This window comes from Ambystoma mexicanum, chromosome 2q (genome assembly GCF_040938575.1).
Source record: "Ambystoma mexicanum isolate Mex_15411 chromosome 2q, UKY_AmexF1_1, whole genome shotgun sequence".
Lineage (NCBI taxonomy): Eukaryota > Metazoa > Chordata > Amphibia > Caudata > Ambystomatidae > Ambystoma > Ambystoma mexicanum.
This window is the reverse complement of record NC_090924.1, coordinates 640,629,579-640,641,913: the sequence shown is the minus strand read 5'-3', so window position 1 is coordinate 640,641,913 and position 12,335 is coordinate 640,629,579. Positions and strand designations below refer to the sequence as shown.

General features: G+C 52.9%; 1 protein-coding gene across 2 annotated transcripts in view; it reads right to left on the bottom strand.

Annotated features, from left to right (window-relative positions):
• Positions 1-12,335, bottom strand: part of PARN (poly(A)-specific ribonuclease) — a 1,047,754-nt gene that overhangs the window by 320,335 nt on the left and 715,084 nt on the right. The window lies entirely within an intron of this gene.

Below are 12,335 nucleotides of genomic sequence, written 5' to 3'. Positions count from 1 at the left end.
CAATCTGCCCAGGAACAAATATTCAGGATCCATGAGGTGGACTTGTACCAGACAGTCCCAACCTCCAAAGCCAGACACAGACCACCCCATGGCCCACGAAAGCAGCGTTCCTCGGGAGAGGGTATTTCGTATACGCCAATTCCAGCAAGAAGGCCGAAGGACAAGAGAAGGAACAAGTTACTTACCTGTAACTGTTGTTCTCCTGCATGGGTATGGCATGGATTCACATGCTCATGAATATCGCCCGTCAGGCTGGGTATCCTTGATAAAAGAAAAAACTGTTTAGTTTCTAAACCGTCTTTTTCCTATAAACCAATCACTGAGCGCTGGGTCATACTGCCCCCAGCAAATGACTGCCCTCTACCCAAGCCCCTTCTCTGGCAGCCATCTCCAGATTTGGTAGCACAAAGTGTCAGTAGGACCAAGAGAAGAGCCACAGAGGGTCAGACAGGAGGGTTTGCATGTGAATCCATGCCAGACCCATGCTGGAGAACACCAGTTACAGGTAAATAACTTGTTCCTTCTCCAGCATGGGGTCTGGCATGGATTAACATGCTCATGAATAAAAAATGCATAGCAGTACATACATGCACAGCCACAGGAGGTGGCAATCTCTTACATCCTCACCAGGCACACTTTCAAGCGAACAGGTTACGCAGTACTGCTTGCCCGACTCTGGACTCCTCCCTGGAATCCCTGTTAATGCCGTAGATTTCCATGAAGGTGTGCGTGAACCTCCACCGAACAGCCCTGCAGATGTCTAGCAGTGGCACATCAGACAGGAATGCTGCTGTAGCAGCGATCGCTCTGGTAGAATGGGCTCTCGGACAGCCAGGCAGCAGGCGGTTTGCCAACCAGTGACAGTGGGTGATACAGCCGGAGAGCCACCTGGAAATGGAAGACTTGGACAGGGCCTTCCCAGGTTCACAGGATCAAAGGTCACAAAAAGCAGAGAAGTTTTCCAGAAACTCTTCATGCGGGCCACATAATACTTCAGAGCTCTAGCCACATCCAGCGAGTGCAAAGTCCTTTCAGCCGGTGACGAAGGAGTCAGAAAAAACACAGGTAACACTAAGGCCTCGTTGATATGAAGTTCTGACTGAACGTTGGGCATGAAGGAGGGGTGCATCCGCAGCACCACCCTCGTCTCGCGAAAAGTCAGGTAAAGCCACTTGCATGACAGGGCCTGAATCTCACCTACTCGTCTTGCAGAGATGATGGCAACGAGGAATGCTGTCCTCCACGACAAACTTAAGCAGAGCTGAATTTGAACCTTCAAATGGAGCCCATGAACCTAGTCAGCACCACATTGAGTTCCAGGGCCAGAGCCTTCAACGGCGGGAACGAGCGGAACAGTCCCTTGATTAACTCCTTAACCAGACGATGCAACCACAGTGAAGACTGTCCCAGAGATCTGGTGTAGGAGGAGATAGCCGCCAGATGTACCTTGATGAAGGCATGAGCCAGTCCCGATTTAGCCAATGATAATAAATACGGAAGTACTTGAGGGGCCGTGACCCTCAGAGGGTTGATCTTCGTTGAACGGCACCAAGTCGCAAATCGCTTCCATTAGTGTCCGTAGCACTTCAGTAGAGGACGCCCTGGCCTTGGCGAGTACCTCCTTGCAGTCCGCCGGAAGGTCGTAGCCACCGAACTCGAATGCTGCAGGAGCCAGGCCTTCAGGTTCAGAGACCAAAGGTCGTGGTGCAGAATTGCGCTTCCTTCCCTGGCGAGAAGATCCGCAACAACTGCCAGCTTGACTGGAGGTGATGCTGACATGCTGAGAAGGTCCGGGTACCAGATCTGCCTCGGACAAGCTGGTGCGACGAGGATCATTCTGCACTGGTACTGGCTAAGTTTATGGATGACTAAGTACTAATGGCAACATAGGGAACGCATACAGAAACAGGCCTTCCCAAGGGAATGAGAATGCATTCCCTCCCCACCCCCAAGCTCCCCGGCTGGGGAAATCTGCTGGCAAACCTCTGGCACTTGGTGTTCATCGCTGTCGCAAACAGATCGATCTGGGGACTCCCCCATCTGAGGAACAGGTTGCCCACTTGATCCTGCTGAAAGCTCCCACTCGTCGCAAGAGCGCAGCTCCCTGCTGAGAGAGTCGGCAACGGGGTTCTTCACTCCCGACAGATGAAATGAAATGAGGAACATCCCCTGGGCGACTGCCCATTGCCATAAATCTTGTGCCTCTCTGGTGAGTGCTGGGATCTGGTGCCCCCCCTGTTTCTGTATGTTAAACATTGTGGTGGTATGGTCCGTGAAGACCCTCACCCCTTTGCGCTTGGACGGTAGAAATGACTTGAGGGCCCAAAACACTGCCTGTAGTTCCAGAATGTTTATGTGTAGCATCTTCTCCTCGACAGCCAAAGGCCTCTGGCGTGAAGACGTCCGGTGTGGGCTCCCCATTCTTCAAGGGAAGCGTCTGTCGTAACCGTCTCCTGGTACAGGGGCTCTGGAAATCCGTGCCTCTGGCGATATTGAGGCGCACGCCCCACCACCTTATCGCTCAACAGAACTCCTCGTCGAGCGCGATCCTGTCCTGAAGCCTCCGGACACCTGGACCCAACGGGCATAGAGGAACTCCTGTAGAGGGCGCATCCACAACCTGCAGAGCCGATTCAGGTATATGCATGACATCATGCCGAGTAGAGACTTGATGGTCCTCACTGTGGCGACCCTCAGTTGCACTTTGCCTAGTATGACCTATACCCTCTCCTCCGACGGTGAAGGCAGGCAGGACACTGTTGAGCCTGCATCCCAGGAACAGCGCATCCTGCGATGGAGTCAAGCAGGACTTTGCAGAATTCACTGAGAACCCCATTTCCATCAGCAAGCGGATGGTCTTCACCGTATGGTCGACGGCGATGTCCCTTGATCTTGACCGGATAAGCCAGTCGTCCAGGTAAGGGTACACGTGGATCCCTTGCAGTCATAGATGGGCCGGCACCGGAGCCAAGCACTTGGTGAAGATTCCGGGTGCCGACTTCAGTCCAAAGGGAAGAGCCTTGAACTGGTAATGCTTCCCTTGAACAATGAATCGCAGAAACTTGCAGTGTCCTTTGTGTATGGGGACATGGAAGTGCAGGTCCTCTAGATCCAACAATGACAAAGTCTCCCTCCTCCAGCTGGCCGAGCACGTGCTGCAGGGTGACCCATCCAGAACTTCTGGGACTTTATGTACTTGAGTCGTCGTAGGTCAAGAATGGGCCTCTATTCCCTGGTCTTCTGTGTAAACGAGAAAGTACCTTGAGTAAACTCCAGAGCCCCGAAGTCGCCTTGGAACCAGCTCTATCGCCCCTTGCCTTAACATGGCCCGAACCTCCAGCAGCAGCTGAGAGATGTGTTCCTGTCGGGGCACCGGTGGTATTCGATGACAATTCCTTTGAAACTCCAAGGTGTGTCTGTGGGTGAGTGTGTCCAGCACCCATTGGTGGGTGGAGATGGTCTCCCACAAGCTGATGAAGTTCACCTGCCGGCCTCCCACCAGGGAGCAGCAGTGGTGGCCTGACGTCCTGGCTGCCCTGGGAGCCTTGGCGACGGCAGCCACCTCCGAAGGACTTGGAACAACCCCTGCTGGCTTCCTGGGTCAAGGAGCGGGAGGGTTGGCGGTAAGAGGATGAGCCCCTGCCGAAACCCTTAAAAAAACTGCTAGACTTTCCTCTTGAGGAACGAAAGGACGGCCTGTGTTGTTGCAGGGTGCCCAAGGCACGGCCGTCTCGGCCTTGATGGCCTGGAGGGATTCATCGACGGTCTTCCCAAACAGGTCATCAGTCAAACGGCATGTCCAGGACCCTCGTCTGGACCTCCTGCCTGAAGTTGGTGAGCCAGCCACAACGGCAAAGGCAAACCCTCTGGCCCATCTGGCGGAAACCCATGTCCGCAATGTCCAGAGCCACAGTGATCTCCAAAGCCTCAACCCATTAATCGGGGAGGAAATCCAGGAGCGGAGCCATCTTGTACCAAAGCTCCCGGTCGTATCTGGCCACAATCGCAAAGGTGTTGTCCGGTTTCACCATCGGCGCTGCCGAGTAGATTACCTTTCTACCCATGGAATCAAATTTCTTCCCCTCGCTCTCCAGGGGTACAGATGAAGAGGACTATGAACTCAAGGACTTCCTCCTGGAGGCCGCTGAGACCACTGAGTCAGGCGACAGTTTAGACTGAAGACACTTGAGGGCAGACTCCAGGACCCGGTACTCATTCTCAAGATGGTCTCTCTTCGCTGGAGCTGAAGCAGGATTCTTCAGCAGTGCAGCCCCTCATCCCAGATGTCGTCCAGGAGCGGTACCAACAGGATAGTCTTCCTCTTTGCCTCCCGGCGTTGGTACAGGAAGCCCTCCTCTGGGGTGAGCTGGAAAATCTCGAACGCCCAGGCAATCATGGAATGAAAAGATCCCACCTCGTCCTGTGGATAGGCTCTTGGCGTCAGTGATGCAGGATCTCGCAGACCTGCATCAGCCTCCGTATCAGTCATCGCCGTGTCCGTCCCTGTCCACCTAAGGGACTGGGGGAGGGTGGTGACGATTGGAATGGATGTGTAGGGTGTGTCCCCCCTCTTTGCCTGTGGCTGCCCCGGTTCAACAGGGTCATTGGCAGAGCCGCTGGTGCTGGCGGGGTTGTCGGCAACCTTCTCTGAATCTCTGACAATAAGTTCCTTAACTTGTGTTCGGAAAGAATTGTTTTGCTGCTTTCCACCCATAGATCTCTATAGGACACCCTTTCATTTTACTTTGTTTAAACTTCTGCCCCGACTTTTTGGAGGCAAGTAAAGCCTTCTGCTTTACTTCACTTGCGTTGTGCCGATTTATAAGGGGAAACTGATCAATGCATAAGACTATGGATTTCTTGTATTTTTACAACTACACACATAGCCCTACAATGAAGTTCGGTTAGTATACCTTGTATACTTCCATCTTTCTTTTCTAACTTTTGGGTTACAAATGCAATATATCCAGAATGGGCTGGTGGCAGCAGAGTCCAACTGTGTTTTCAAATGTTTTACTTGTGCACTTTTGCATTTACACCAAATGGCTACTAACAGTGGCTAGCACCCCTAGATGGCCATGCAGAATTATTTTCTCCAACATGGGGCTGGCATGGATTCACATATTCCCCGTCAGGCTGGGAATCCTCGGTAAAAGAAAAACCGGTTTCACTTTCACACTATTTCCCCTTTAAACCAATCACTGCCCTCTGGGTTATACTGCCCCCATCCAATAACAGTCCTCTCCCAAAGCCCCTCCTCTGGCAGCCATCTTCAGATTTGGTGAGCATTTAAAGTGTCAGTATGACCAAGAAGAGCCACAGAGGGGATGGCGGGAGGGATCGCATGTGAATCCATGCCAGACCCATGCTGGAGAACAATAGTTACAGGTAAATAACTTGTTCCTTCTCCAGCATGGGGTCTGGCATGGATTCACATGCTCCTGGATAACGAATACATACCAGTACAAAATTACACAACCACGGGAGGTGGCAAGGCTCACCAGAAGCAATCAACTCTTACCTCTGGAACAGATTCACCTCAAGAGAACAGTTGCGTAGCACTGCATGGTCGACTCTGGACTCTTCCCTGGAATCCCTGTTGACACAGTAGAATTTTGTGACGATGTGTGTTGACCTCCATGTAGCCGGCCAGCAGATGTCCAGCAGGGGCACACCAGACAGGAACACCATTATCGCGTGGAGTGGGCTCATGGACAGCCGGGCAGCAGTCATTTCGCCAACTGATGACAGTGCATGATGCAGCTGGAGAGCAAGATTGAGATGGAAGCTTTGTGCGTGTCACATAGAACTTCAGGGAACAAGCAGCGAGTGCAAGGCCCTTTCTGCCAGTGACAAAGGCTTCAGGAAAAAAACAGTTAACAGCAAAGGCTCGTTAATGTGGAATTCCGACAGAATCTTCGGCATACTAGAGGGCTGCGTCCGCAGCACCACCCTCGATTTGTGGAAAGTCAGGTATGGCTGTTTGGAGGATAGGGCCTGGATCTCGCCTACACTCCTGGCAGAGGTGATGGCCACAAGGAAAGCAGTTTTCCACGAGTGTAACGAGAGGGGCCTGATGCATAAGCTTGAAACGCCCCCCCCCCGCCCCGCCATGTGCCTCGTCAGCACCATGTTGAGTTCCCACGCCAGGGCAGGAGCCTTCACCGGCAGGAAAGATCAAAAAAGTCAGTTGAGGAACTCCTTGTCGAGTAAGTGAGACCAAAGTGACGATCTTCCAGGAGACCTGGTGTAGCGGGTAGCGGGAGATAGCCACCCTATGTTCCTTGATAGAGGCGTTTGCCAGTCCGGCCTTGGCTAAGGATAGCAAGTATAGAAGTATGTGCAGGGCTGTGACCCTCAGAGGGGTAATCTTCTGAGACCGGCACCACGTAGCGGACCCCTTCCACTTTTGACGGGAGCACTTCAAACTTGACGACGCCCTGGCAAGGATCTCACTGCAGTTTGCATGCAACTCGTATCCTCCAAACTCTAGGGCTGCAGGAGCCAAGCCCTCAGGTTCAGCGATCCTGGGTCATGGTGAAGGATTGCACCTCCTTCTCTAGTGAGAAGATCCGGGAACCAGTGGCAGCTTGACTGGAGGCAACGCCGACAGGCTGAGAAAGTCTGGGTACCAAATCTGCCTCGGTCAACACGTATCATCCTGCATTGGCACTGTTTGAGTATGTTGATGACCCTAGCAGGAGAGGCAACTGAGGAAACGCATACAGAAACAGGCCTTCCCACGGGAAGGAGAACGCGTGCCCCAGGTTCCTCGGTTGGTGGAATCTGCTGGTAAACGTCTGGCATTTGGAGTTTGCTGCAGTGACAAACAGATTGATCTTGGACCTGACCCACTTGAAGATGCGGTGCACCTGGTCGTGCCAAAGTTCTCACTAGTGGCAAGAGCGCAATTTCCTGCTAAGGGGGTCTGCAATGGGGTTCTTGACTCCCGTTAGGTGAAGAGGAACAAGGAACATCTCTTATGCGATGGCCAAGCGCCACAAATCCTGCGCTTCCTTGGTGAACGCTCAGGATCGGGTGCCCTCTGGTTTCCTGATGTAGAAAATTCTGGCGGTTCTGTCCGTGAAGATCCTCACCTCCTTGCCCTTCAGAGATGGAATGATTTGAGGGCCCAGAACACTGCCTGCAGCTCCAGGATGTTGATCTGGAGATCCTTCTGCGACGACCATAGACCTCTGGCGTGCAGACGCCTGGTGTGGGATTCTCAGCCTTCCAGGGAAGCGTCTGTGGTGACCGTCTCCTGGTATGGAGGGTTTTGAAACACTGTGCCCGAGGAGATGTTGGAACGGACACCCCACCACCTTATCGCCCGATGGAACTCCTCGTCGAGCGGGATCTTGTCCGTAAAGCTTCCAGACACCTGCATCCAGCAAGCGTCCAGGAACTCCTGAAGAGGTTGCATCTGTAACCTGCAGAGCCGGATATGGTAGATGCGGGACAACTTCATGCTGAGCAATGACTTGATGGTTCGCACCCTGCCGGTCATCGACAACAACCGCTGCACCTTCCCTTGAATGGATGCTATTCTCTCCTCCGAAAGTGACGCCAAGCAGGACACTGTATTGAGTCTGGTTCCTAGGAACAGCGCGTTCTGCGATGGTGTCAAGCAGGACTTTGGATAGTTGGAGAATCCCAGATCTGTCAGCCACTGGACGGTTGCCTGTGTGTGTCTGACGTCCAACTCTCGTGAGCGGGCCCGGATGAGCCAGTCGCAGTACTGGTATACATGTATACCCCGAAGACACAGATGGGCCACCACTGGTACCAGGCCCTTTGTGAACACACTGGGGGTCGACTTGAAGACTAAAGGTAGGGCCTTGAAATGGTAGTGCTGTCCTGAACTAGGAAGCGTAGAAACGTTCAGCGTTTCCTTTGAATGGGGACGTGGAAGTAGGCGTCCTCCAGGTCCAGCGACGTAAAGAAGTCTCCCTTTTCCAGTTGACTGAGCAAGTGTTGCAACATGACCATCCTGAATTTTTGGGTACTGAGGTATTAGTTGCAGGTCTAGAATGGGCCTCCAGCCACCAGTCTTGTTTCTGACCAAAAAGTATCTGTTACAGATTCCAGAGCCCCAAAGTCGCAGGAGAACTAGTTCTATTGCCCCTTTTCGCAACATGGCCCGTACCTCCTCCAAGAGCTGAGGGATGTGCTGCTCCTGACGGGCCCCCTGGAGGGATCCGCGCACACATGCGCTGAAACGCCAGGGTATGTCCTTGGGGGAGAGCGTCCACCCATCTGTCAGTGGTGATCTTTTTCCACTCGCTGACGAACCTCGTCAGCTGGTCTCCCACCGGGGTGCACGGGTGGGGGCTCAACGTCCTGGTCGGTTCAGGCTTGCTTCGGCACCGGCATCCTGCCCTGCGGGCGACGGCGATGCTGTCCTCTCCCACCGTAGGCCTGGGAATGGCCTATGTAGGCTTCCTGAGTCGTGGAACTGGAAGGCTGACGGTACAATGAGGAGAAACCTTTTGAGGAGCTGCTCGACTTTCCTCTGGAGGAGCGAAAAGAAGAGCGGTGCTACTGGAGGGTGCCCAGGGAACGGGCAGTCTCCGCCTTGATGGTCTGTAGGGACTAGTCGACTACCTTTCCTGAAAAGGTTATCTCCATCGAAAGGCATGTCCAGTACCTTTCGCTTGGACCTCCTGGCGGAAATTCAGCGCTTTCATCCAGCCTTGGCAACTAAGGCAGACAGTTCTCATTCTGCCGGAACCCTGTCGGCAATGTCCAGCAACACTGATGGTGTGATCAGACGCTACCTCCCCTTCCTGGAAGAGAGCGATTGCCTCCATCTTCTTGTCAGGGAGGAACTCCAAAATTAGACCCAGCTTGTACCACAGCTCCCGGTTGTACCTGGCTAGCATCGCTAGTGCATTGGCCGCCTTGATGGTGGACGCTGCGGTGTAAATCACCTTCCTTCCCATGGCGTACATCTTCTTCCCCTCGCTGTCCCGAGGGACTGAAGACATGTTAACCAACCATTTCCTCAGGCCGCCGAAACCACAGAATGCTGCGATGGTTGCGACCTCAGGCACTTCAGTGCGGATTCCGGCACACAGTACTCCTCCAGCCTATCCCGTTTGGCCAGAGCTGTGCAAGGGTTCTTCAAGAGGGCCAGGCCCTCCTCCCACACGGTGTCCAGAATGGGCACCGCCAGAATGGTCTTCCTCTTGGCCTTGCGCCTCTGGTACAAGAAACCCTCCTTCCAGGTTTCTTCGGGCACAAGCTAGAATGGCTCGGAAGCTCTTGCGAACATGGAATGAACTAACCCCACCTCATCCGGTGGGGACGCTCTAGGCTGCCGAGATCCCCCGCACGCTGCAGCAATATTGTTGTTGTCTGTTGTGGCCGTATCCGTAACTGTGTCTGGGTCTGCTGGGGGTAGTAGACCCGACGCAGGTGTGGAGGTTGAAATGTGGTTGTCGTATGAAGCTTCCTCTTCCTTGCTGGAAGCTGATCTGGAGTCTGGGGGACAACTGAACCTGACCCTGTGGCATCCTCTTCTGGATCTCCAACACCAAAGTGTGGAGAGTCGACAGAATATCCAGAGACACATCCCTCGTCTGAGCTGGCATGATCGGAACACTAGGCATCGCACAGCCGCCATCATCCTCCTCAGGACTCTAGGTCCTCGCCTGTGGGCGAAACTTCCATTGTTTGGGCCACGGCCTGCGTCTGAACCGGGGCCTCCGCCCCCGCTCCCCCTTTTACACCCTAAGGGGCCGCAACCGGGTTCTGAGACAGCGTCCCCTTCTACAGCGTGCCAGCAGTCTTTTCCAAAGTCACTGCGGCAGTTTCGTGCCTCAGGGCAGGGATACCTTATGAACTGCCGGGTCTACCTTCACAGGATCAGCCCCTTTAGCCTTCGTGAGAGCAGCCGCCACCAACTATTGACAAAGTATTATCCTGTGCCGATTGGGCCTTCTTGGGCAGTTAGGCCTTCTCCGTCCGCAGCTTCTCACGCTTCTCCCGCAGTTTAGCTGGGTTGGGCGATTTCCTTTTCGAGGAGGATCTCGATTGCCGGCTGGCAATGGAGGCATAGGGTGATGTCCATGGCACCCTGTCCACCGTGGGACCCGCTTCCACGGCAACCCCAGTGGACCCCGGACTTGCAGTTTTTGGCCTCATATTGGACCCCCACAGATGAGGCCCCCTCAAAGGACTTATGGACTGACCGGTCCTGGGTGAGGCATGACCCTGCTCAGAGCACGGGGCAGAGGCCTTGTCATTCAGCTACTCCGTCAGTCTACTGTGCCTATGCTTTGTCGTCTTCTGGGAGAAACCAAGGCATTTCTCGCATTCTCCTTCCTTGTGGTCTGGATGCAGGCAGAGGCATTGCAGGTGCTTGTCTTCAATAAACCCATTCCGTAGCCCGCAGGACTTTAAGAGGGATCTTCCTTCCTTCTCCTCCGTCACGGTCAAGGGAGCAAAGTAGGCCGATGGCCTTCTGGAAACGTTGACGAACTTCGCCCATGAGGGGTGATGAAATTTACTGACAACAGATCCCTGCAGTCGGGCAGATGGAGAAGCAAGCACACAGGCTCTTTTGGAACAAAAATAGAACTTTTTTTCCGTCGAGAACGCTCGCAGAGGAGACTCGAGGACTCCCAACACTGAAGCGTGCTGTAAAAATCTCAAGATGGCTGCCAGAAGAGTGGCTCAGGGAGAGGACCGTCATTGGATGCGGGCAGTATGACCCAGCAAACAGTGATTGGTTTAAAGGAGAAATACAGTATGAAAGTGAAACGGTTTTGTCTTTTACTGAGGATTCCCAGCCTGACGAAAGGAAATATTCATGAGCATGTGAATCCATGCCAGACCCCATGCTGAAGAACAAGACAACTTCTGCCCGATAGGAGACTGCAAGGCATGGTGCAACAAAGTGGTATCAAGGTTACAGGTATACATGGCACAATTAGGACGCTCAGGGACTTTAGCCATCCCAACTTCCTCACACCACCTCTGGGGTAGGAATGGCTCTGGCATACTCCAACGTAGGGACAGATATGAGAGAGAGATCAATTCCAGAGTTGTTCTAGTTATACAAAGGCAGTGCGTCAACCTCAGACTCCAGCAAGGCCACTGCAGACTCTATATAGAACTGTATTTTCTCTGCAATGTAGAACCATTGATGTGCCTCCCGCCAAGGAATCAACTGCCCATAACAGTGGGTCAGAAGAGACTGCTCCGTCCAGGAATCGATCTTGAGAATATTCTGCATTACTGCCAACTTTCTCAGGTTCTGGCCAGATGTCAAAAGGCCTTCTTCCTCGGATTCAGGTAGAAGGAATCCAGTTGCCATGGGTTCTTATGGACCCTTAAACTTTGTGCTTTTGGTTTTTGAACCAGTCCTGACTCTTTACAGGGAAGTGAAGTATTCAGCTTCACTCTCCTGGCCTTTTGCTCATTTTTGTCATGGGAAACCTATCAGTCATTCAGACCATCAGTTCTGGGAAGCAGCTTCCTTTTTTTTTTTTCTTTTAAACAGTGCACACAGCATCTTACAATGCAGTGATTTGTGGATTATTTTGAGTGTGCACATTTGCATTTACTGCATCTGGCTACACAATGTGGCTAGTGTCCTAAAATGCCTGTGCCACCAGATGTTTCTCTTGTCCTTTGGCCTGCACTATTGGCCTCCATACAGACCCCCAGGGCCAATCTCTGACTTACAGGAATAACTCATACAAAGCCTCTCAGACAACCTCAAGGTCTCCACAAAAGCCATCCTTCTTGGAGACCTTAACCTCAGTCTGAATGACCCCAATGACTTGCATGCAGCAACGCTCGACAAAGCCCTTTCTACCCTTGGCTTCAAACTGGCCGTCACTATGCCTACCCATGTTAAAAGATGTACCCTTGACTGGGTTGCCCACCATAACTGCTCTCACAATCTCAGCCATTTCTCCCATTCCATGGTCAGACCACCATATCATTCACTTTAGCCTCAACACCGCCACAGGAACGCTCAAGCCTGAGATCCCACTCCTCCCTGCCATCACTAGGAACTCCCGGCATCTCACCAAAGACGGACTCACACCTCACCTGTTGGTCCCTGCCCTTAAACCCCTGTTGTCCAATGATTATGAAGGCTTAGCCAGCACCTTCAACACTATTGTAACTCAAGCAGTTGACGCCATCGCTCCACTTACCCATAGAAATGCCAAGCGCTCCAAACGCACCAATGCATGGTTCTCCCCCCAGCTCCTGGAGCTACGCAACATGTAAAGAGCCGCTCCATCTGGGTGGAAATCCAACCCAAACGAGTCATCTAAGTTAGCCTTCCAAATCATCTCCAGAGAATACAAATCTGCCAT